Raw genomic sequence first — 26,984 nt, 5'->3', positions numbered from 1 at the left:
GGCCAATTCTTGATGGGGCTGCCAGTGATGGTGCAGGGGGTCCCCTGGGTCGTCCCCATCCCCGCCGCCGCAGCAGCAGAGACGCCTCAGAGCGGGCGTCGGCGCCCCCTGGGTCCCGCAAACCCTGCGCTCCGCGCGGTGGCGGCTGCTTGGGCCGCGAGGGGGCGCCCTGGGCCGTGGGTCGACGGGCCCCAGTCCCTCTCTGCGTCCCCGGCCCAAGGAGCCAGAGGCCGACCTCAAGACCCAGAGGCTGCGAGGGAACCCATCCTCGGCGCCGACGCGAAGCCCCGAGAGAGCATATTCCCCCTTGTCCCCCAGCACAGAACAGTCGCCTTCGAACTCCCCGTCACCCTCCTCCAGCAGAAAGCCTCGCGCCGCTCTTGGCGCCGCGTCACCTCCACCGAGCGGCACTTGCCTGCGGCTGGACGGTGGGGCCGAGCAGCCACGGGTCCCCACTTCTGTCCCTCAGCTTCCGACGAGAAGCCCCTAGCCGGCGCGCACCCTGCAGCCCTCCCGCGTTCAGCCCCCGCCGCCGGCTGCCATCCAGCCCTGGGACCCAGACAGCGACTCCCACCTGCGGCCTGGACAGCGGCCGAGCGCGGCCTGCAGCCCCTCGCGGCGCCGGCCCCAGAGCCCTCGGCGCGCACTAGCCGCCCATCCGCTCTGCGTCTGGCGGAGGCTGGCGGCGGCTGGCGGCCCGGAGCGGGCGCGGAGGGCTCCCAAAGGAAAAGGCGGCTGGGTGTCTTACGGCTCACCCGCGCCCATCCATTTCCGGAGGAGACCCCAGCAGGGCGGGGCAGCGAGCACCGGTTCCCCACTACTTCGCAGCGGGCCGTGCCCCCGGGTCGCGTCCCGGCGCTGGCCCCACCTGGTGGGCGAGCGGTCGCCCCCGCCCCACCGTGACGCACTTTCCCCCCGGCTGGTCCCCGCCGAGCTCCCTGGCGGCGCAGCGCGGGGATCCTCACCCGCGGCAGCCCCTCAGCAGCCGTGAGGCATCCCACAAAACGTCCTCCAGCTCCGCAGAGACCTTCGGTCCCTGCCGGCGTGACGGACTCTGATCCCCCGGGTTGGAGTCGCCTCGTCCAGGCCACTGCATCCCCCAAGCCCTAGCTCTGCGTCCTTCCAGGATCCTTCTCTGCGGGGAGAAAAACTCGTCTCCGCTCAGCGCCGGGAGCCCGCCTGGGGCCGGCGATCTTCAAAAGTAATCAGACCCCGCAGTAGGGGGAAAAAAAAAAAAAAAAAAGTAACCATTTCGTTTCCTGCCGATCCCGCCCTCCTCCCGCCTCCCGACTGGCGATCCCAGCCCGGCCCGGCTCCCCGCTCCCGCCCGCGGGCGGCGCCTGCCTAGCCTGCTCCCGCCGCCGCCCGCTTTCCAGGAACTGTCACTGCTGACCGTGCCCCTGGCAGGTCTCCACGAGGTCCTGCGCGCACAATTCCTCGAAAAGTTACCCACCCACTTGGCCAGCCTCGCCGCTCGAGCACCTACCGCCGCCCGCCCGCTCCATTCTCCGGAGCCCAGTGAGTGAAGCCGCTAAGATGCAAATACCTTAGGACGCTTATGTAAACTTCCCCCTCCCGCAGGTGCACGCGCGGGCCACGAAACGCTGGGAGAATATGAAAGGCCACCTCTTAAAGAAATCATCTCCACTCTGCCCATAACAATGATGTCAGCAAATGGCACATTTAAGCAAGTTCTCACTTGGAAGGGCTCATTAGCATATGAATCCTCTTAGGACTTTCCCTGAATTTCGTAGTGATTCCTACCGCATAGCGCAGGAGATTTATTTTTATCAGTAAATAACAGCAAAGAATAGGAGCCAAGGTCACGCGAAGTACTAACTCAAGTACACTATTGAGAGTTTTTACAAATAGGTTAAGTGAATATCATTATTCAAACACAAGGAAGTGTCCCATACTGAAGCTAATCTTGTTTCTGAGCTATTTGTAGGTACACTGAGAGAAAGTGGAGCTGGGCTTCAGTTGTCTACAGAAAGGATCAAGAGAAGCAAAACATACCCTCAAAGCAAGCCCAGAAAAAAAAAAATGATAGATTAGTAATCATCAGTAGAGGTCTAATCTCTTCTGAACTACAAATTTTAGTTTCTACCATAGCCTCCTTATCACAAGGTGAGAGAAATACCAAGAGAATGAAGGGGAAAATGCAATATTTAAGAGCTTCATCAATTTGTAAAATGTCAGTAAATAAAAGCAATTTAAAGTGGTCACCAGTTCCTTTGGTATCTTTTTTTTTTAAGCTAAAAAATAATCCTGTGCCATCAGGATTCCTTGGGAGTGATTTGCAACCTATATGGTTCTACAGCATACAAGTGAACAATAGCTCATTGTAACCGTGATTTAAAAATACATAAACAAGTTGCCATAAATAGATCAGTCAAATAAATCACTCTGTGACCAAATTCTGTTATCTCAGCTACAAAGTAAGGCAGCTAAGACTTCTGTGTTTTTTTTTTTTTTTTTTTTTTTTTTTTTTTTTTTTTTTTTTGTTACTCTTTTAAAGGGGCAGAAACAGAAAAGTTTTGGCTCTGCTGGTAGACTAGTTTGGAAACACTGATTCAGACAACACAATCTGTAATTCAAATAAGACTCTTTATTGGCCAAATGGATTCCGGTTTTGAAGACGATTCCCAAAACGTTCTGATATAGAACTCTTCTGGCCTTAGGGTTTAGGGATTTGTGGGAAGACTTCAAAGGTTACCATTTTCCTCTGTGGATCTGTAAAATTAACCATGAATACCTAGGTCAGATTTCCTTTTCCCTGCTTCACTCTGTTTGGGCTTCCTCAGGGAAGATTTCAACTACTTACCTATAGGAGAAATGTGCAATCAATTACTGATTTAAATGAAACCCTGAAATATCATGTCATTATGATAAAGGGAGTATCAGCAGGTGAATGCATTAAGCCAGGCAGACCCTTTTTGGAATAGCTTTTAAAGGACAGTTACCCATTAGGCCACAAAACACTTCCAACTACAAACTACAGCGGCACTTATCACTATCAAATGTCAGCCGTTGTAAACGTGCTTCCTCTGGGGCAGTTACTTGTAAATACGTTTTGTTATGTTTTCAACAGGTACTGTCACAGTTACCCACTGTAAGTGTTTTCTAGTGATGAAGCAGTGTGCAGACAGTTGCAAGCTTTCTACGAAGAGTTCAATCTGAATGAAACAGACTTCAGTCTGGTCTGAAAGAGGTTGTTTTTGTCAAGGGTGAACTTATGCAGAATGGAGAGCAAGGCCCCCAACCAGCATCCTTTTGTTTCAGCCAGGTGGAATATTCATGCTTGCAGATCACACTTTAGGGGCCAGTTGAGAAAGGAAGCCCAAAAATTCACAGGGCTTGGTTCCCTCGCTCCATCCTGGTCTTTGCTCTAAGGTCATCTCTACAGAGAGGCCTTCAACTCCCTAACTAAAATATCACCCTCCCTCCCTTTGCAATATTTGTCTGCAGAGCACTTAGCATTGCCAGGTATTTACATGTCTGTTTATTGTTCGTTGTCTTTCTCCTTTCCTAGAAGTTGGGGACTTTGGGGACTCGCTACTGTATTCTCAGCACCTAGAATGATGCCTGGCACATAGCAGACAAATTTCATAAACATAAGTTAAGTGGATGAATGATACTTAGACATATTCTTCTCAGGCCCTCAAAAGTATACTATACCTGTACAAGTAACTCTGTTTCTAATCTAAAGTCAAGCTGAACTACAATGTCCTAATGGAGGAGAAGATAATAGAAAATCAGAAATATGCCAAGGGCAGAGAAAGAGGCAGCATTTTGTTTGTCAAATGTCAGCCAGCTGCGTTGGGTCTGGTAGAAAGAGATAAAAGACACAGTATAAGTCAACTTTGGTGCTAATCCTTGGTTCTTCCGTGTTGTGTATATAGTGACCTTGAGGTCTTGTCTGCTCCTTGCCTTCATTTTTTCCCTTGTAAACAGACCTCCTTTTTAGTTTTAAGGGTAAGAGTTAGTTGCTCTTGGTCTCAGACATTTGAAAGGATTTGTAACTACTGTAAGTGCCAGCAATCTAGGAAGAATGTATTTAAATGATTAGATGTCTTTCAGGTTTCTTAATAGAAAAGAGAGATCAAAAGCTCTGATAATCACAAATGACATCTGACCTAAATTTGAGGGGCAGTTGGCAGATGTAGTATTAAATAGGGTGACAGTTCTAGTTTTCAATGCGAGCATATTCCAGAACATCAGTTTGGTTGTTCTGACTATGTAGATAGGCACCTAAAAGAATCACAAAATCACTCATATGAATGTAGAGTTCACAAAACCCTTGGGATCCTCCATCTTACCCAGATGAAGAAACTGATATCCAAAGGAATCACTGTAACGATTCTTTGTTTCTTTCCAAATTTGTTGCCACTGAAAGTTTATGCCAAATGTGTTACTTTGTCAATTTTAAACATTTCTGTTGTATCCCGGATTGGTCATTAAACCCTAGTGGGTCACTGAACATTTGCAAATTCTACTTACCATTACCTGGGTCTGTAGCATCCCTAGGGAAGGGCCCCAAGGCAGATGCCAAGCTCTTCTTAGGGCTAACAGGCATTATAAAGTTTTATAATAGGTTGCAGTTTCCCAAGGTCTCCAATTACTCTTTCCCCTTTGATTATATTTAAAGCAATGTGATTAGAGAGCACTGGTTCTTTAACGTTTTCTACACCCAATCCCTCTTTAGGTTTACTACTCCAATAATCCGAGGTACCCATCCCCTCCCTGACCCTCCTTTGTGAGGGAGGTAAACTCCCCCTTCACAGTACCCTGATGCACTGGGTTTGAAGTTAGGAGACTTAAATGTCTATTATCTGTCAATTACTAAATCTGTGACAATGGGAGGAATCACTTCTCTAAGGTATTGTTTTTTTCATCTCTAAAAATGCTGGAGTTTGGATTAGGTCAATGTTTAGAACTTTTGAGGACAGAACACAATCCATTTTCCAACTAAAATAAAAAATCAGCCAGGTGTAGTGGCCCACACCTATAATCCCAGCACTTTGGGAGGCCAAGGCCGGTAGATCACTTGAGGTCAGGACTGCAAGACCAGCCTGGCCAGCATGATGAAGCCCCATCTCTACTATACAAAACTTAGCTGGGCATGGTGGCGGGTGCCTGTAGTCCCAGCTACTTGGGAGGCTGAGGCATAAGAATTGCTTGAACCCAGGAGGCAGAGGTTGCAGTGAGATCATGCCACTGTACTCCAGCCTAGGGTGACAGAGTGATACCCTGTCTCCAAAAAATAAATAAATAAAATGAAATGAACATCTCGATAGAGAAACAGATGGAAGTGTCACTGCTTTATTGAAGTTCTGGACTGGCTTCCTCCTGACACCCTCCTACAACTCTCCTCACCCCTGTTCTTCCAAGGCAGCCCCCAGGGCACCTCCCTCTCTAACTAGATGCTCCCAGAAGCTCCACCAGTTCTAGTATTTTGTGGGTCTCTAAAGACTCAATAGCTGGTTATGACACTAATACCAGATAGGTGTTTACAGCTGTGCTGTCTGGAGTCCACAGCCCAAGTTGTGAGGGAGTATATAGGACCAGGTCCATTCATTGACCTTGTTCAGGGTTGTTATCTACTACTGAAGACATACTGCCATCTTTGCCCACCCTACCCCTTACTAACTATTCTGAAATACTCCTTCCCCTACCCCAGGAAATGTTTGTTACTTTTCATGAACAGATAATTAAACTGGCATTCAGCTTAACTGAATAAGTAACTTCAGGTTCTGACCTTAGGCTCTGCAACCCTCTCAACTCCTCTCCTGTCTGTCTGTGGTTTGATACACTCTTAAATTTCACTACTGAAAAACTATCAAAAAGTTAAGAAACTGAGACAAAATCTTCCAATAAATATTGAGAGTGCCGTACCATGGCAACATATCTAACATTTATTAAATTGCAAACCCCAGTATACAGTGTGATCATATTGTTGTAAGTAATATTTGGTAAGCTGACATATACATTACAAAATTATTTAGATACTATAAATATCACACCAGTAGTATGGTTTCCAGGGGAGGGCAGGTTATAGGAAATTATCATTTAAAAATTATATTGATAAAATAAATGAATTTTTATATTTTCACATTATATATAAACCTTTTCTCTATCAACTTATCTTTTTTTTTTTTTTGACAAGACTTTCTCTCTTGTTGCCCAGGCTGGAGTGCAATGGCACAATCTTGGCACACCACAACCTCCGCCTCCCAGGGTCAAGTGATTCTCCTGCCTCAGCCTCCTGAGTAGCTAGGATTACAGGCGTGCGCAACCACACCCGGCTAATTTTGTATTTTTAGTAGAGATGGGGTTTCTCCACGTTGTTCAGGCTGGTCTCGAACTCCTGACCTCAGGTGATCTGCCTGCCTCGGCCTCCCAAAGTGTTGGGATTACAGGCGTGAGCCACTGTGCCTGGCTGTATCTGTCTATTTGAGATAGGGTCTGGAGCTATCACCAGACCCTATAAATATTTATTTATTTGAGACAGGGTCTGGCTCTGTCACCCATGCTAGAGTGCAAGGGCACGATCTCGGCCCACTGCAACCTCAACCTCCTTGGTAGCTGGGATTATAGGTGCACACCACCACCCCAAGCTAAGTTTTGCATTTTTTTTTTTGTAGAGATGGGGTTTCATCATGTTGCCCAGGTTGGTCTCGAACTCCTGAGCTCAAGCAATCCACCTGCCTCAGCCTCCCAAAGTACTAAGATTATAGGCATGAGCCACCACGCCCAGCCTCATTTTATAATGTTCATGTAAAATTTTGTAAATTGTTGAAGAAACAATAAAGAAAATATACTACAATATTAATATATGGAAGAAAAGTTTGAAAGCAGAAACTAACATTCCGAATTTAAGGCTGGGTGCAGTGACTCACACCTGTAATCCCAGCACTTTCGGAGGCCGAGGTGGGCAGATCACTTGAGGTCAGGAGTTCAAAACCAGCCTGGCCAACATGGTGAAACCCCATTTGTACTAAAATATATAAAAATTAGCTGGGCATGGTGGCAGGTGACTTAATCCCAGCTACTTGGGAGGCAGAGGCAGGAGAATGGTTTGAACCCGGGAGGCAGAGGTTGCAGTGAGCCGAGATCGAGCCATTGCACTCAAACCTAGGGTTTAAGAGTGAGACTTCTCTCAAAAAAAAAAAAAAAAAAAAAAAATCCAAATTTAAGTATTAGTTGGTATGAGAAGATACATGAATGCATACTTCCTCTCTATGCTTTCTTCCTTCCAGTCACAAGCTTCAAGAGTGGACTCTCTGCTGCATTTACTTATGATACTGTGAGAAGGAGGGTGTCACCAGTCCCACATTTCCACAGAGCCAGACATAGTAGGGCAGGGGCTATCTGATCCCTCATGCATCCATCTATGGATTCACTGGTAGACTCTGGTTGAGATGCAGGGTATTACTTGTTGAAGGGCACCACTGTTCGACCTAGACCTTTCCCTTGACCTAGAGACTTTGCATTCTAAATCCATATTCTATATCTTGATTTATTCCAAAAAGAAGAGAGAAAAATACACAAAAAAGTGAGGAAAATAAATGACTGGTCTAATTTTCTGACCTACAGAACAAACCATGATACATGGTGATTATAGGAATATTTGAGGTGTGGTTAAATTCTAACATAGGAATAAGAGGAAGTATTGATACATTGATTCTGGTAAGAAGTGAAGATTCAGGAACCATGAAGTTGGGGTGACATTTGAGCTGCATTTTTAAGGACTAAAAGTAGTTGATCAGAGTGGTGAACGGAATGGGTTTGGGATAGGGAAGGGGGCCTAGTACAGGCTGAGCCGGTCAAAATTTGAGGACCAAAAGAGCTGGAACACAGGAGGGAGAGGCTGGAGACTGCCCAAAGGCAGCAGGCCCAGGCTGTGAATGGCTGCGTAAGCCAGCAGAAGGATGCCAAGTTATTCTAGGAGTAGTGGGGAGCCACAGAAGCTTAAGCAGAGAAGAGTGACATGATTGTATTTATGCCCTAATTAGAGGAAGGGTGGAGAAAACTGCAGAGAAACCAGATGGGAAGAGTCTTGAAGCTGCCCCACTGGTCAAGGGGAGAGAAGATAGTGTGTCGGAGGGCGTGATTTCTCAGGGTGGATAAACTGGACTTGTGGCTGCTCGGTGTGTACAGCATGCGTAGGGGCAGTGGAAGGGGTAGCCGGAGCGACCCAGACATTCGTAAATGAGTCAGTATTTCCATGGTTTACTTGAAAGACAACCAACAGTTTAGCCCCAATGTAAGCTCTCACTTGGAATTGCCATTTTTTTCGCTGCCCATGGAAGACACAGTAACCTGAAAGACTCATATTTCTAAGCTCAAACTTATTTTTTTATTTTTATTTTTTTAAGACATAGTCTTACTCTGTCACTTAGGCTGGAGTGCAATGGTGTGATCGCGCCTCACTACAACCTCCACCTGCAGGTTCAGGCAATTCTCTTGTCTCAGCCTCCTAAGTAGCTGGGATTACAGGTATGCACCACCATGTCTGGCTAATTTTTGGGAAAGACAGGGTTTCACCATGTTGGCCAGGCTATTTTGGTCTCAAACTCCTGACCTCAGGTGATCTGCCCGCCTCAGCCTCCCAAAGTGCTGGGATTATAGGCATGAGCCATTGTGCCGGGCTTCTAAGCTCAAACTTTATCTTCCTGTTGATATTCACCTTTAAAATAGAGTATTTTAAAATATTACACTATTCACATGTAATATTGAAAAGCTCAGTGGCTGGGCGCGGGAGCTCACGCCTGTAATCCCAGCACTTTGAGAGGCTGAGGTGGGCGGATCACCTGAGGTCAGGAGTTCAAGACCAGCCTGGCCAACATGGTGAAACCCCATTTCTACTAAAAATACAAAAACTAGCTGGGCATGGTGGCGGGTGCCTGTAATCCCAGCTGCTCAGGAGGCTGAGTCAGGAGAGTTGCTTGAACCTGGGAGGCGGAGGTTGCAGTAAGCCAAGATCACAACATTGCACTCCAGTCTGGGTGACAAGAGAGAAACTCTGTCTCAAAAAATTAAAAAATAAAAAAATAAAAAGAGCTCAGGGGCCTATCATTATAAAAGAAGTAGGCACATGATTTTTAGGTTGAAATGTAATCCATGTGGAAGAACTACCCAACTAACACCCACTGCAGAGATCAAAATGCCATTGGAAAGCAGTATGTTAAATGGGGGTGTGCAATCTAGTAGTTAGGGTTTTATACACAACTTTGAAATAATAGATACTGCTCCATCTTTTTTTTTTTTTTGAGCCGGAGTTTCAATCTTATTACCCAGGCTGGAGTGCAATGGCATGATCTTGGCTCACTGCAACCTCCCCTTCCCAAGGTTCAAGCGATTCTCCTGCCTCAGCCTCTTGAGCAGCTGGGATTACAGGTGCCCACCACCACGCCTGGCTAATTTTTTGTATTTTTTAGTAGAGACGGTGTTTTACCATGTTGGTCAGGCTGGTCTCAAACTCCTGACCTCATGATCTGCCTGCCTCTGCCTCCCAAAATGCTGGGATTACAGGCATGAGCCACTGCACCCTGCCTGTTCCATCTTAAATTAAAAAAAAAAAAATTATTTAGAGACAGGGTCTTGCTCTGTCACCTAGGCTGGAGTGCAGTGGTACAATCATAGCTCACAGAAGACTCTGCCTCCCAGGCTCAAGTGATCCTCGCATCTCAGCCTCTCAAGTAGCTGTGATTACAGGCGTGATCCACTACAGTCAGCTAAATTTTAAAACTATAGAATATTTGCTGCTTTGTTTCATGAACTACGTGCTCAAAACTATTTTGCTCACCGGGTATTTTCTTTTGATATTTAAACTCTCCACCAACTAGGATGGTTGGTTCTCCACAAGGGAAAATCTGGGTATGCCAGCTTTTAACACTGTTACCATGTGCTATAACTAACCAAGGTGTTCTTGGAGAGGTGTCAGTAAAGAATTATTTTGAGCAGCCAGAAGCCTCCTGGAAGAAGAAAACAGCCAGCAAAGCTTTCCATAACATTTCTTTATCTTATCTGAGATCCCAAGACCCTTTCTGCAACTGTACGAATTAAAAGGAGGTGATTTTGTAGTGAAGACTGGTTTACAAGCTTTAATTAGACTGCACCAGGGCCAAGATTTGGAATTCAAATTGTTCTGCTGATCTTGAATCACACATAGCTCTAGTAAGTAACTGTCTTTTGGTCCAAGTTACTTTTAATATTTATTTTCTCCTTTATGTTTGGAGAGCTTTACTCTCTTCAACTTTGAGTTTGCACTGGATTATAGAGGGACTAGGGAAGAGAATCTTGTCTGTTTTGTTTAATGATATATCCAAAGTGCCGAGATACTCTGGCCTGGTACATTAGATACAGCAGATACTTTGCCTGGCATCCAGGGGATTCTCAATAGATATTTGTGGAGTGGTAAATGACTGTCTTGTTCATATTTTATCCTCCACAGAACTTGACTCAGAATCTTGCGCATACTAAGTCTTAATTATCAGTCCATTTATTCTGTTTTTTTTTTAAATTTTATTTGGATTTTAAAAAATGGGTCAACTCATTAGAGTTTCAATGTTCCAGTTTGAATATTTAAAGAACTCTCAATAGTTAGGAAGAATGAATGAGACCTACTATTTGATAGCACAACAGGGTAACTATAGTCAATAATACTTGTACATTTAAAAATAACTAAAAGAGTGTAACTGAATTTTTTGTAACACAAAGGATAAATGCTTGAGGTGATGGACACCCCACTCTTCATGATATGATTACTATGCATTGCAAACCTGTATCAAAATATCTCATGCACCCCATAAATATATACTCCTTCTATGTACCCATAAAAATTCAAAATAAAAAAATCAAATTTATTGTTTAGGTCATTTGCTCTTTTTGGCTTATAAGATCTGATATGACAATGGGTAACCAGAAAAAAAAGATCTGATAGAAATTCAAACTAATTGGCTCACTTGAAATCTCTTTAGAAAGCCTGAATTTCTAAATCACATGATCCACCTCCCTCCAAACAAATATCCTCCTTCCTCTTCTATTCCCAGTGTGTTTATGAGACCACTAATACTCTGAGTAACCTAGAAACCCAGTCATCACAGGTGCCTCCTTTACTCAGGATACTCTCCTTCTTGCCTATCTTCATTCAGTTATATGTTAGATCTTGCTATCTTTTAAATTTTTTCCCACTAGGCACTGTGGCATGCACCTATAGTCCCAGCTACCCAGGAGGCTGAGGTGGGAGAATCATGTGAGCCCAGGAGTTAGAGGCTGCTGTGAGCTCTGATTGCACCACTGTACTCCAGCCTGGGCAACAGAGCAAGACTGTGTCAGAAAGGAGAGGAGAGGAGGGGAGGGGAGGGGAGGGGAGGGGAGAGGAATAAATTATCTATTGACTCTGTACAGGCATACTTCAGAGATATTGTGAGTTCACTTCCAGGCCACTGCAATAAAGTAAGTATTTTAATTTTCCAATGCATATAAAAGTTATGTTTACACTACACTATAGTCTACCGAGTGTGCAATAGCACAATGTCTAAAAAAAAGTACCTACCTTAATTAAAAATACCTTATTGCTAAAAAATGCTAACGATCATCTGAGCCTTCAGTAATCTTTTTGCTGGTGGAGGGTTTTATCTCAATGTTGGTGGCTGTTGAGTGATCAGGATGGTAGTTGGTAAAGGTTGGGATGACTGTGACAATTTCTTTTTTTAAATTTTTTAAAATTATACTTTATGTTCTAGGGTACATGTGCACAACGTGCAGGTTTGTTACATATGTATACATGTGCCATGTTGGTGTACTGCACCCATTAACTCGTCATTTACATTAGGTATATCTCCTAATGCTATTCTTCTGCACTCCCCCCACCCCACAACAGGCCCTGGTGTGTGATGTTCCCCTTCCTGTGTCCAAGTGTTCTCATTGTTCAATTCCCACCTATGAGTGAGAACATGCGGTGTTCGGTTTTCTGTTCTTGAGATAGTTTGCTGAGAATGATGGTTTCCAGCTGCGTCCATGTCCCTACAACAATTTCTTATAATAAGGAAACAATGAAGTTTGCTGCATCAATTGACTCTTCCTTTCACAAAAGATTTCTCTGTAGCATGTGATGCTGTTTGGTAGCATTTTACCCACAGTAGAATTTCTTTCAAAATTGGAGTCAATCCTCTCAAACTCTGTTGCTGCTTTATCAACTAACTTTATGTAATATTCTAAATCCTCTGTTGTCATTTCAACAATGTTCACAGCATCTTCACCAGGAGTAGATTCCATCAAGAAACCGCCTTCTTTGCTCATTTTTAAGAAGCAATTCCTCAGGCCCGGTGCAGTGACTGACACCTGTAATCCCAGCACTTTGGGAGGCCAAGATGGGTGGATCACTTGAAGTCAGGAGTTTGAGACTAGCCTGGCCAACATGGTGAAACCCTGTCTCTACTAAAAATACAAAAATTAGCCAGGCATGGTAGCGCCCACCTGTAGTCCCAGCTACTTGGGAGGCTGAGGCAGGAGAATCTCTTGAACCTGGGAGGCATATGTTGCAGTGAGGAGAGATCATGCCACTGCACTCCAGCCTGGGCGACAGAGTGAGACTGTGTCTCTAAAAAAAAAAAAAAAAAAGCAATTGCTCATCTGATAAAATGTGATTGTGAGATTGCAGCAATTCAGTCACATCTTCAGGTTTACTTTATTTATTTATTTATTTATTTATTTATTTATTTATTTATAAGATAGGATTTTGCTCTCACCATGGCTAGAGTGCAGTAGTGCCACCATAACTCAGGGCAACCTTGAACTCGTGAGCTCAAGCAATCTTCCTGCATCAGCCTCCCGAGTAGCTAGGACTATAGGCATGTGCTCCATGCCTGGCTAATTTAAAAATATTTTTTAAGAGATGGGGCCTTGGCGTGGTCACTCATATCTGTAATCCCAGCACTTTGGGAAGTTAAGGTGGGTAGATTACTTGAGTTCAGGAGTTCGAGACCAGCCTGGGCAACACAGTGAAACCCCATCTCTACAAAAAACAAAACAAAACAAAAAAAGAAAACAAACAAAACAAAAATTAGCCAGGAGTGGTTGTGCGCATCTACAGTCCCAGCTACTTGGGAGGCTGAGACAGGAGGATCACTTGAGCCTGGGAGACAGAGGTCACTGAGATTAAGCCACTACATACTTCAGCTTGGGTGATAAAGCCAGACCTTGTCTCAAAAAAAAAAAAAAAAAAAAAAAGAAAGAAAAAAAGAGAGCGAGCGAGAGAGAGAGATGTCACCTCACTATGTTGCCCAGGCTGGTCTCAAACTCCTGGCCTAAGCCTCTCACCTCAGCCTCACAAGCAGCTGAAATTACAGGTGTAAAGTCACCTTACCTGGCTTCTACTTCTAATTCCAGTTCTCTTGATATTTCTGCAGTTACATCCTGCACTGAAGATTTTTTGGTTTTTTAGAGTCTTGCTCTGTCACCAGGCTGGGTGCAGTGGTGTAATCTTGGCTCACTGCAACCTCCACCTCCCAGGTTCAAGTGATTCTCCTGCCTTAGCCTCCTGAGTAGCTAGACTACAGGCACGTGCCACCAGGCCCAGCTAATTTTTTTTTGTATTTTAGTAGAGACGGGGTTTCACCATGTTGCCCAGATTGGTCACGAACTCCTGAGCTCAGGCAGTTCACCCGCCTCAGCCTCCGAAAGTGCTGGAATTACAGCCGTGAGCCACCGTGCCCAGCCCCACTGAAGTCTTGAACTGCTCAAAGTCTTCCATGAAGGTTGAAATAAACTTCTTCAAAATGTTGATATTTCCACATCCTCCTGCGAATCATGAATGTTCTTAATGGCATCTGGAATGGTAAGTCCTTTTGCAGAAAGTTTTCAATTTACTTTGCCCAGATCACCAGAGGAATCATTATCTATGGCAGTTATAGCCTTAAGAAACGTATTTTTAAAATAAGACTTGAAAGATGAAACTACTCCATGATTCACGAGCTGCAGAATGGATGTTGTGTTCGCAAGCATGAAAGTAACATTAATCTTGTGCATCTCCAGCAGAGCTCCTGGGTGACCAGGTGCCTCGTCAATGAGCAGTGATATTTTTAAAGAAATCTTTTTTTTCTGAATAGTAGTTCTCAACATTGAGCTTAAAATAGTAAACCATGCTATAAACAGATGTGCTGTTGTCCAGAAGCCATATGGATGTTGCTCCATTTACAGAGCACAGAGTAGATTTAGCATAATTCTTAAGCGCCCTAGAGTTTTTTGAATGGTCAATGAGCAATGGCTTTAACTTCAAGTCACCAGCTGCATCAGCTCCTAACTAGAGAGTCAGCCTGTCTGTCAAAGCTTGGAAGTGAGGCATTGACTTCTCTCACACTATGAAAATCCTAGATGGCATCGTCTTCCAATATAGGAATTCAACTGCACTGAAAGTCTGTTGTTTAGTGTAGCCACCTTCATCAGTGATCTTAGCTGGATCTTCCAGATAACTTGCTGCAGCTTCTCCATCAGCACTTGCTACTTCACCTTGCACTTTTATGTTAGAGAGATGGCTTCTTTCCTGAAACCTCAAGAACCAACCTCTGCTAGCTTCAAACTTTTCTCCTGTAGCTTCCTCACCTCTCTCAGCCTTCATAGAATGGAAGAGAGGGCGTTGCTCTGGATTAGGCTTTCACTTAGGGGAATGTTGTGGCTGGTTTGATCTTCTATCCAGACCATTAAAACTTTCTATCAGCAATAAGTCTGTTTCACTTTCTTATAATTCATGTTCACTGGATTAGCACTTTTAATTACCTTCAGTAACTATTCCTTTGCAATCACAACTTGGCTAGCTGGTTTGGCACAAGAGGCCTAGCTTTTGGCCTCTCTCAGCCTTTAACATGCCTTACTCACTAAGCTTAATCATATCCAGCTTTTGATTGAAAGTGAGAGATGTGTGCCTCTTCCTTTCACCTGAACACACAGGCCACTGTGGGGATATTAATTGGTCTAACTGCAATATTGCTGTATCTCAGGGGATAGGGAAAGCCAAGGAGGAGAAGAAAGATGAGGGAAAGTCCATCTGGGAGAGTAGTCAGACACAAAATATTTATCGATGGCCGGGCGCGGTGGCTCACACCTGTAATCCCAGCACTTTAGGAGGCTGAGGCAGGCAGATCACAAGGTCAGGAGATCAAGACCATCCTGGTTAACACGGTGAAACCCCATCTCTACTAAAAATACAAAAACAAAATTAGCCGGGCGTGTGGCGGGAGCCTGTAGTCCCAGCTACTTGGGAGGCTGAGGCAGGAGAATGGTGTGAACCCGGGAGACGGAGCTTGCAGTGAGCTGAGATCCGGCCACTGCACTCCAGGCTGGGCATCAGAGCAAGACTCTGTCTCAAAAAAAAAAAAATTATCAATTAAATGTACCTATCTTACATTCTTATATGGGCACAGTTCATGGTGCCCCAAAACAATTAAAATAGTAACATCAAAGATCACTGATCACAGATCACTATCACAGATATAAAAATAATGAAGCAGCCTGAAATATTGCTAGAATTACCAAAATGTGACACAGAGACACGAAGTGAGCACACAGTGTTGGAATAATGGTGCTGGTAGACTTGCTTGACACGGGATTGCCACAACACAGTATCTGTGAAGCATGATACAGTGGTGTGCAGTAAAACGAAGCATGCTGGTATCTTTCCTCCCTACCCCTATGCCTGCTGCCTGCCCATTTCCCCAGTCTGGATACGACCATAGCCTAACTCACTCTCTCAGGTCTGCCCATCCCTATGTTCATTCTTCACTGGCCACCACAAATCTAATGATGCCATTCTCTTTTAAAAAATTATTACTTATTTATTTCTAATAGAGATGGGTCTCACTATGTTGTTCAGGCTTGTCTTGAACTCTTAACTCTTAGCCTCAAGCAATCCTCTCACATCAGCCTCCCAAAGTGTTGGGATTACGGGTGTGAGCCTCTATGCCTAGTCTCACTTTCTTTTTTTTTTTTCTCTCTCTCTCTCCCTCTCTCTTTTTTTTTGAGACAGGGTCTTGCTCTCTCACCCAAGCTAGAATGCAGTGGTGCGATCATGGCTCACTGCAGCCTCGACCTCCCAAGCTAAAGTGATCCTCCCATCCCAGCTCTGCTGAGTAGCTGGGACTATAGGTGTGTGTCACCACCCTGGCTAATTTTTTGTGTTTTTAGTGGAGATGGGGTTTCGCCATGTTGCCTAGCCTGGTATCGAATTCCTAGCCTCAAGCCATCCTCCCACCTTGGTACCCCAAAGTGTTGCGATTGATTACAGGCGTGAGCCACTGTGCTTGATCTCATTTTCTTTTAAAATCCCTTCTGTGGGCCGGGCATGGTGGCTCACGCCTGTAATTCCAGTGCTTTCGGAGGCCAAGGCGGGAGGATTGTTTGAGCCCAGGAGATCGAGACCAGCCTGGGCAACAGGATGAAACCTTATCTCTATTTAAATTTCAAAAAAAATCCCTTCTTCAGTTTTTCCAAAACCTTCATGAGATAAAATTAAGACTCTTCGCAAAGAAGCCCCTTCATTTCCAGTCCCTACTGATCCTCCAGCTCTGTCTCCATCATTGGTCATACCTCACTTCCAGGCTGTAGAACTGGTAGTTTCCAACCATATGTTTCATTCTGCTGTTTCTTCTACTTGGAGCCATCTAACTGCTCGTTTTTGTTAACCTAACTCTTACTTCAAGACTTTGTTCAGGATGGGTCCAAGAAATGTTCCCTGAAGCCCCATTAGACCAAGGGCTTCTACACTGAGCTGTCACTGCTCCAGAACTCTCCATTTGTCCCAAAACTAACAGAATGAGGACTCGAGTATGTATTAGAATTCTGAGTCATTTTTCACAATCAGTGTGATGTCACCACTTTATCTTTGGTGATAGATCGAGTAAGAACACAATAGTGCCAAATGAACCTCTCTCATTATTATACCAGCTATAACTTGCGGAGTACTAGTATGCTAGGCATTGTACTAAATCCTGTACATTTTTTAAAAAAATCATTATAACGAATAAGGTGGATCTTATTTTCCCATTTTACAAAAGAGAAAAGTAAGATAAATTGTATAAAGTTATCAGGTAATTTGGGAAGGAGCCTGTATTCAAACCCTGGTCTGACATCAAAGCCAATGCGCTAAAGCAGAGCTTCCTATAAGTAGCAAAATAATATGCTTTGCTTTTCCTGGCTTTTCTCTTGGCAGCATCACCAGAATGTAAGTAGAATAAATCTAGATTTTCTTTTTTTTTTGACAGAGTCTTGTTCTGTTGCCCAGGCTGGAGTGCAGTGGTGCAATCTCGGCTGACCTTAGCCTCCGCCTCCCAGGTTCAAGCGATTCTCCCACCTCAGCCTCCTGAGTAGCTGGGACTATAGGCACATGTCACCACACCCGGCTAATTTTTGTATTTTTAGTAGAGACGAGGTTTCACCATGTTGGCCAGGCTGGTCTTGAACTACTGACCTCAGGTGATCCACCTGCCACAGCCTCCCAAAGTGCTGGGATTATAGGTATGAGCCACCATGCCTGGCCTAGAAATTTATTTATTTGAGACAGGGTATTGCTCTGTTGCCCAAGCTGGAGTGCAGCGGTCTGATCTCAGCTCACTGCAACCTCTGCCTCCCGGGTTCAAGCGATTCTCCTGCTTCAGTCTCCCAACTAGCTGGAATTACAGGTGCCTGCCACGATGCCTGGCTAATTTTTGTAGTCTTTTTTTTTTTTTAGTAGAGATGAGGTTTCACCATGTTGGCCAGGCTGGTCTTGGACTCCTGACCTCAAGTGATCCACCTGCCTTGGCCTCCCAAAGGGCTGGGATTACAGGCACGAGCCACTGTGCCCAGCCATGGCCTAGAAATTTTTAATACCATATTATTTGAGCCAGAAATGAAGCAGTGATTGTCAGTCTCATTTAGGGGAGCTCAATGACAATATTTTGGCTTTGCTGGCCTTTAGGACCAAAGAGTTATACAGCACAAAGGCAAAAACATGGACCCTCCAACACACACCAACCCTGGAGATAATCAGACAAATGACACCCTGAGCTTTCTGAAGCAGTTCATTGTACCATCTTAATTTCTACAGATACAAAATCGTTTTATTGTCTAAATACAACAAAACTAGCCTGTATTTGAAGATATTTATGTAATAGTTGCTCTGTTGCCTATCAGGCATTACCAGTATCAGTATGTACTAAGCACTTAGTCAAAGACAGCACTCTTGGATGAGTTCAGCAACCCAACCATCACCTCTTCCATTTCAATGCAGATTGTGCTGAATAAAAGAGACCATGAACATGGTTCAGTTGTTAGTTTGTGTGTAATGCATTCTACTGAATGTATCTCACATGATATCCTGAAGGCAATGAAGTAATGCAGCCATTAATAAACTTTTCAGACAAAATTGATTATAGCTCAACTCACAGGACTATAATACATTTTCCATTATTTTTCTCTTCTTTTTTTTTTTAACTAAAATCTTTCAGTTTCAACAAATGCAAAAAAAAAAAAAAAAAGCAATAGAATTAATATTCTGTCTGGCAGCATATCTGGGCAATTCTAACAATATGTCCCCGAACAAAAATTTATTGCAGATGAGCTCAAATAATAGGAGACTATTGGAACTCGTATCACTTGGGCTTGTAAAGACAATCTACTTCCTGCTGAAGACCAAACATTTTTACTTAACACAAACTCTAGTTCCAATTGAAGACTGCTGAGTACGTTGTTACATTTATAATAGACTAGATCACATTTCCACGGTCAACCATTTCTGAACTTATCAGCTTTTCTTTCAAGAAATTCTAACAAGATTCCGGAAATCTCTGAAATGCTTCTACCTATTGGAAAAGTGTGTTTGGTGGGAGCGATTTAGTGAAAACTATAAGTATGACTTAGGAAATCATTTTATGATATCACATTTTTAGGATCTGAACAGCCTAAAGGTTTTTTGAAAAATCCAATGATATGGCTAGACAATCTCTGCAAATGGAGCTGCCGCTCAAACGATAAAAGAGGAGAGCAAGGCTGGGCGCGGTGGCTCATGCTTGTAATCCTAGCACTTTGGGAGGATAAGGCAGGCGGATCATGAGGTCAAGAGATTGAGACCATCCTGGCCAACATGGTGAAACCCCATCTCTACTAATAATACAAAAATTAGCTGGACACGGAGGCAGGTGCCTGTAGTCCCAGCCACTCAGGAGGCTGAGGCAGGAGAATCGCTTGAACCCGGGAAGGGGAGGTTGCAGTGGGCCAAGATCATGCCACTGCACTCCAGCCTGGTGACAGAGTGAGACTCCGTCTCAAAAAAAAAAAAAAAAAAAAAAAAAGGAGAGCAAATTCCTACCCAAGCAACATTTATGATCATCTTCTTGCCTTTCCAGTAACCTTTAAAATGACTTTCTCTACCATGCAACTGATTCCTACGAAGATCTTTCATGAAGTGGCTTTTTTTCCCCCATACAGTCAGGCAAATTAAAATCTACTACAGAAAAATGCTTGTCATTCTATTTCTCATGCCTAATTAAGAGATTTCTTAGGGAGAATAAACATGATGATCACACACATAAATATCTGGGGTCCTTGAAAGCCTATAACAGAAACATCCAGGCATTATGATGCTCATGCTATATAATAACAAATTTAATTAATAGTGGAATTATAAGGGGAAAAATAATTCAAGACAACTGCTAGTGCATTATCTGTACTGCAAATTTTCTGTGCTTGTGAGGAAAATACTCACTGTTGCCATCAACATTGCTAGGAGCAGTTCGAAGAAGGTGGGCTGGGACTTTTGCCATGCTACTGCTAGAAGCCTGCCAACAGGTGTGACGGTTAATTTACAGAATGGCCTGGAATGAATGGACATTTATAGTTTTCTGTTTGTGTTTTTTCTCTGATGGTTTTATGTTTTAGATAGTTCTTAAAGGGGAAATACAAGGCCTACTTAACTAAAGTACTTTATAGGTATATATATATACACACCTATATATATATTTTTTTTTATTTTTTTTGAGACAGGGTCTCGTTCTGTTGTCCAAGCTGGAGTGCAGTGGCATGATCAAAGCTCACTGCAGCCACAAACTCCTGGGCTCAAGCAATCTTCCCACCTCAGCCTCCCAAGTGGCTGAGACCACAAGCACACACCACTATGCCCGGCTAATTTTTGTATTTTTTTGTAGAGACAGGGGTCTCACTGTCTTGCCCACGCTGATCTTGAACTTGTAGGCTCAAGCAATCTTCCTGCCTTGGCCTCTCAAAGTGTTGGGATTACAAGCATGAACCACCATGTCTGGCTTGTGTGATTTAAAAAAATATATATTTATTCTCTTCTCCTCTCTACTTTCAACTACCAAGGATGCACATTTTACACTGGAATGTATTTTCAGGGCAGATGCGGGAAAAGGGCCGAGTCTCAGATGTCTTTTTTCTCTATTTCTTTCCTTCCCTGTATGGTTTTTCTTTATGGAGGTTTCAGTTTTAGGTTTCCATAACCTCCTAATGCAAAACAGGCTAAGAAGAGCAATGAATGTAACAAACCACATGTTGCTTTGCTTCTCTTTTTGAGGAGGAAAAATCCAGCTTACAAGAAGAGTACACAAACTTGCAGTTAAGCTGAAATTAAAGATGTTTTAAAGGTTTCTTAACCCTGGTTTTGGCCATCTCATAATATTTTAAAATGTAAACAGAAACATATGATTACGATAAACTCTGATTCTACTTAAGAGCAAACAGAACATGTTAAGTCCATGGGCAATAGTTTACTAAATTAATTTGGACTTGTGGGGCAATCTGCATATTTTCACCTAGGCCAAAGATAAGAGACACAATACAAAAATTAACTTTTAAGCATTTCACTGTGAAATCAACACTCATGCATTCTGAGCCTTGGATTAACAATCTATATCTGCTCTCCGGCAGACTTGCATAAATTATTTAAAAATTTTATGGCTCAATTCAGCTGTCAAAGAGAAGAGCCTTTTGACAACACTTCACACCTGTTACTTATCTAGTAAAGTCCTGGGCTTAGTTACTCCCACCTGGGATGAGCATGTTCAGACTTCCCTCACACTCATTTTACACAAGGGGATAGATTCTTTGCAGTGCTGGGTAGTAAAGAAACTAAGACACACTAAAATCCCTGGAATTTTCCCAAAATAGTAAACTATCACAATACAAATCTTAACTAAAGTAACTAGAGAAAAAGACACAGACCTTACAGAATGATTATGAGAGATGGAATATTTGAGCTCTTCAGCATAACATACACACACAAAACAAACAATTAAGAGCCACTGACTTCAATACTTGTTCAAGGAATACTTGTTCAATACTTGTTCTAAGGAAATACTTGTTCTAAGGAAAGTAACAATTAAGAAAGCTGATTTCTCTTCTGAGTCTTATAGTCATAGAAGGGTGAACGCACAAAAATAATTCATATACGAATATCCCTAGCCGTTGGGGTAATTCTCAGCTCTAGGAATCTGATTTACCTCCTCACCTTCTTTATACCTTTTCCAACTCACTTAATAAAGGGATGAGTGCTAGGTCATACCTGAGGTTCCTGTAACCTCCCAAATTCCTCCCAGGGTCCTCCCATCATGAATCTGCCTGTAATTCAAAAAGCGGGTTCTGATGATTTAATTAAGTAACAAAGGGAATTCTTGGGAAAAAGAGGTTTGAGACCAACTTTAGCTTAAATTCTAGGTCTGTGGCAAAAAAAAAACAGAATCAAAAACCCACTTCTTCACAAAAATCATATGTGGATTTTAGAAGTTCTAAACGATAAATAATAAATATGTGACACCAGAATATCAACTCTGTGGAAGGTTTATTTAAAAAAGGAGGAAAATGAGATAGGAAGAAAAGCGAGGTCTGAGGAAAAGTCTGTATCATAAAATGTGAGGACCTGTAACAAGCAGGGGATGTTAGCAGCTGATTGCAGATTTCTGAAAATAGAGGCCAGGAAAGGCTCAGAGGGATCACTCCTGGATGTGAGTCCTGGGCATGGTGCCAAGAAAGGAAACTTCTTATTCAGGAATATTTGGTGGGCAGAGTACAGGGAAACTGCTTAGTTATAATTCAAGTGACTTTAAGGAAAATACTCCGACTGGGGAATCAAAGAATACCTGCCTCCAAAAAGCACATTTAGCGGGCAGAAAACTCTGCACAGAACTAGTGTTCTTCTGGAACTGACTCTACAGATGTGTTGCTTCTCTCCTTTTTCAGCACCCAAGCTTAGTAGGTGTATGAGGGAGCTACTGTTGATGTAAAATGAATTTTGTTGAAACTGCTGAATGAGATTTGCATTAGGGTTCTGTGGTTGTAAGTAACAGAAACCAAAGTAACTTAGGGGGAAAAGGGTGAGGGGCAATAATTCATTGGAAGGATACAGAGGTGTCTCAGGCTAACACAAGGGCAGGAATGCAGCTGAGCTTCAGAAAATGGCTGTAATTCAGAAATGGAAAACCCCCAGACATTTAGACAGCATTCTTTCTCCATTCCTGTCTCTGCTAATTTCTGGTTTAACACTTTATTTTTCTCTCTTTGCAGACAGACAGGACTTTACGGCTCATCGTTCTGTAAGGTTAAAACATGGTCACTTGGCTGGGCAGAGTCGCTTATGCCTGTAATCCAGCACTTTGGGAGGCTGAGGCGGGTGGATCACCAGGTCAGGAGTTTGAGACCAGCCTGACCAACATGATGAAACCCGGTCTCTACTAAAAATACAAAAATTAGCTGGGCGTGGTGGCAGGCACCTGTAGACCCAGCTACTCAGAGACTGAGGCAGGAGAATTGCTTGAACCCAGGAGGTGGAGGTTGCAGTGAGCCTAGACTGTACCACTGCACTCCAGCCTGGGCGACAGAGTGAGACTCCATCTCAAAAAAACAAAAAAACAAAAACAAAAACAAAAAAAACACAAAAACACGGCCACTTCACAGTTCTGGGGTTAGGATCCATTATGACTGCAAAGGGTCCACCCCTTGGCCATGTATCTATGTGGGTAGATGGATCTGGATTTGTGTGTGTGTTTGGGCTGGAAGCCAGTAACTCAGCAAAGGTAGAACAGTTTTGTCCTCCACAGGTATTCTAAAAATGTCATTTAAATGGATTAAGACATTCTATTTGTAGAATAAGGCAACAGTACTTGCTATTAGATATGATGCATGGGAATTAGGTTGCCTTTGTTTTTTTGTTTCTGTTTTTGTTTTTGGAGACAGAGTCTCACTCTGTTGCCCAGGCTGGAGTGCAGTGGTGTGATCTTGGCTCACTGCAACCTCCGCTTTCTGGATTCAAGTGATTCTCCTGTCTCAGCCTCCAGAGGAGGTGTGACTACAGGTGCGTGCCACAACACCCAGCTAATTTTTGTATTTTTAGTAGAGATAGGGTTTCACTATATTGGTCAGTCTGGTCTCAAACTCCTGACCTCAGGTGATAACACCTGCCTCAGCCTCCCAAAGTGCTGGGATTACAGGTGTAAGCCACTGCGCTCGGCCCAGGTTGCCTTTGTTAGTTGTGCTCCAACAGCAATTGATGCTGAGTGGGTTGGCACAATGTAAGAATCACCTCGAAAGCCTCTTAAAATACACAGAACCCTCAATCATATCCCTATAGATTTTGACTTAGTAACTCTGAATTAGGATCCAGAAATTTGCATTTAATGTAGTCTCCATAGATAACGGCAATTTGTACCCAGGTGTAGGAACTACCGGTCTACAGATATCATTCACTTTGGTTACCAGCTCTCCTAAAACAAGTGGTACATTTGTGGAATAAGAACAAAAAGTTACTTTAAGTTTTCATTCATTAGTTGGTTAAGGCGAAATTCTACCTGGACATTGCAAAGTCTTCAATATTGCGTATGAAGCACCCGTGTTGCTGAGTGACTCTCAGGACTCTTTTATGAAAAGTTCCAAAGGGGAAGTGTGATTTTAGGGATTTGACCCGTCTGAGTTAAGATGTCCTTCTCAAATGAAAGTTAACTTCATTAATTATATAAGTCAAAAATGTTCTTTTTTCTTTTCTTTTCTTTTTTTTTTTTTTTGAGATAGAGTCTTACTCTGTTGCTCAGGCTGGAGTGCAAAGGCGTGATAAGGGCTCACTGAAACCTCTGCCTCCTGGGTTCAAGCGATTCTCCTTCCTCTGCCTCCCAAGTAGCTGGGATTACAGGCACCCACCACCCCCACCCCCAGCTAATTTTTGCATTTTTAGTAGAGATGAGGTTTCACCACGTTGGCCAGGCTGGTCTTGAACCCCTGACCCCAGATGATCCACCCTCCTCGGCCTCCCAAAGTGTTGGGATTTCAGGCGTGAGCCACCGTGCCCAGCCCAATAATGTTCTTTCTGTTTTTTTTTTTTTAAGAGACTCTTGCTCTGTCGCCCAGGCTGGAGTGCAGTGGCACGATCTTGGCTCACTGCAATCTCCGCCTTCCGGGTTCAAGCAACTCTCGACCTCAGTCCTGAGCAGCTGGGATTACAGGCACCCACCACCACACCCAGCTAATTTTTGTATTTTTAGTAGAGAGGGGGTTTCACCGTCTTGGCCAAGCTGGTCTTGAACTTCTGACCTTGTGATCTACCCGCCTCAACCTCCCAAAGTGTTGGGATTACAGGGGTGAGCCACCACACCCGGCCATGTTCTTTTGGCATAGCTTGGGCTACTGGTTTTGAGCCACAAAACCTTTGAATACTACGGTTTCTCTAAAATGTTTGTAGGAGGGGTTAGAAAAACACAAAATGAGAAATTTAGAAATCAAGGCCATTTCATCATCTAATATCTAAACCCATTATTTGGGGAACATGCAAGGCTTAAGTTTAATTATGCATAGTTTCTGCAATTTCAACACATTTCTTATGCAAAAGCTGTATGTTCATGAAGCTTTTGAGGTGAGTGCTGCTCCCTTGGATGTAAATTAACTGCTGTCCTGCTGGGTAGGGCTGTTGAAACTTGAAGGCTGCTGGGCAGCTGCTGTCTCCCTGCGTTCTGAGTGTTCATTAGTGTTCCAGCACACGGACGGACACATAGCAGCAGATCCCGTGTCATTTGGGGGATAGGGGATAGCTACTGAAAATACTAAGCAGATCAAGTTGTGTAGACAAAGCAGAAAAACAATTAAAACACATGACTCTTACAGACAAAAGCTGGAAAGGGTTTTGAACCCTTTTGAACTAAACATACCCTAACTCACTGGGACACCGCAACTTGTTATTTGCCCTAAAATGGCCACTGACAAATGATTCAATCTGTTCACAATTGTATCTCTTGCTCTTCTCTGTTGTAACATTATTCCTTTCTCCTTGCACCAGTTCTATAGCTTTTCACTTGCTCGGTCTTCTGATTTGTTTCATCATATGGAAGAATTTTTTTTGAGCTGTTATGATCATATTATTGTAAGGAAGAATTCTTCTGGAGGAACTAATCTCCATTCCCCATCATACCGTCAATGAAGGTTGCATTGCACTGAGCAGGCGGCAGAGCCTAAATGATGTTGACTGACATTTATAAAGCCAAAGCATCTGTGTTGATTTAATGCAGAGAAATAGAAGATGACTATAGTCAGTCATGTGATAGACGAGACATAAGCTTATCTCCGGCTTTAATCACAGTATTGGTAGTATTAATTTTTCCTCAATAGCCAGAGAATAAGATAAATACATATTGGAGGATACACAGTATGATAAGATTACAGCTCCTGTTCCTGTGTGATTTTATCAGGATATAAAATGCAATGATGTCAATCTCATTTGCATTAATCCATCAATTTGCCCTTTTTGGGGTTTTATAAAAGTTAACTATACAAACAAGCAACAGTGAAAATATATTTCAATGGCGATTGAGATACCATTTTTATATTTTTAAGAACTCATGAAAAGATAATAATTCTTTTATAAGAGCTCTAGTGGAAAATGGAAAGTATAGAGAATATGGCTTTGAGAAGGAGGGGGAACAGGAAAAGGGAAAGGGGTGAAATGTTGGCCTTAGATTAAGTATTTTTTATAAAGGATCCTCCAAGCTCATACTGCTTCAGGGCACTAGGAACTTTATTATATGGCAGTAACCTCAGCACAACATCCCTTCCTATTCGAATATCCTATACCATTAAACTTTTTTGGTCTAAAATTCAAGTAGGCCTGAACATTATGTGCAAAGCAATTCTCACAAGTGAGCTACTGTTTGGGGAAAAAAAGAAAAAAAAGAAGGCAAGTGGTAATAAATCTGTAAATCCCTACTGCAGTTCTCAGGATAACATTTATTGGTCTGGGCTCAACTGTTTTATACATGGGTATATAACATACACCAAATTAGAAATATAAAATTCATCAACAGGACTCATTGATAAGGAATTGCTTCATAAATAGCTTTATTTCTTAGAGGTAAAATAAAAAAATACATATATATATATATATATATGAAAAGATATTTGCTGTAGGTTGAACACATAGAAAATATCTCAAAATTGCCTGGCTTTAGACACAGGTGGGCAGAGAAGTACCAGAAGCAGTGGAAAGGAAGCGGGGGATAGGGATGCACTTTCAGGGTGCTTGGAAATTGTGGCGCTGTATTCTGATTCTGGAATGGAGAAGAACAGGGCTTGTCACTGTAGTTCTGCTTCTACCACTAACTGGCTAGAAGACGTTTACCCTGGGAACCTCAGTTTCTCATCTACAGCGGCAGATGATCTCTAACGTCTTTTGGCTATGAAATCCTAAATTCTCCAATTCCTTCAGTCTATAAACCCTAGGAATAAAGGTCAGTTGTATATATAGGGGCCAGTTTAAACCCAAAAGCTATTTTAGAACCTGTTGCTCCACCCCAGAGTGATGAAGTAGAAACAATTGCATGCGCTCCCTTTGAGAACAGCAGCCTGCCAGTCTACTGGGCCCTGTGCTCGCAGAGGAGACCACAGCCGGTGATGGGCCTGACAGTCTGAGCAGCCACACAAGGCCTTTTTGTCTCCTTGGGGTTTAGACAGTATTAAACTTC

General features: G+C 43.2%; 1 protein-coding gene across 4 annotated transcripts in view; it reads right to left on the bottom strand.

Moving 5' to 3' along the window:
• Positions 1–26,984, bottom strand: part of LOC105470123 (prickle planar cell polarity protein 1) — a 125,952-nt gene that overhangs the window by 20,037 nt on the left and 78,931 nt on the right. For 2 of the 4 annotated variants that reach the window (XM_071071849.1, XM_071071850.1), the window contains exon 1: positions 966–1,207. The exons of the other annotated variants lie outside the window; for them this stretch is intronic. The gene's annotated coding sequence lies outside the window, so the exon portion shown is untranslated. Of the gene's footprint in view, positions 1–965; positions 1,208–26,984 lie in introns of those variants that run through there. 4 annotated transcript variants of the gene reach the window in all.

Source organism: Macaca nemestrina, chromosome 10, assembly GCF_043159975.1.
Source record: "Macaca nemestrina isolate mMacNem1 chromosome 10, mMacNem.hap1, whole genome shotgun sequence".
Lineage (NCBI taxonomy): Eukaryota > Metazoa > Chordata > Mammalia > Primates > Cercopithecidae > Macaca > Macaca nemestrina.
This window is presented reverse-complemented; position numbering and strand designations above follow the sequence as displayed.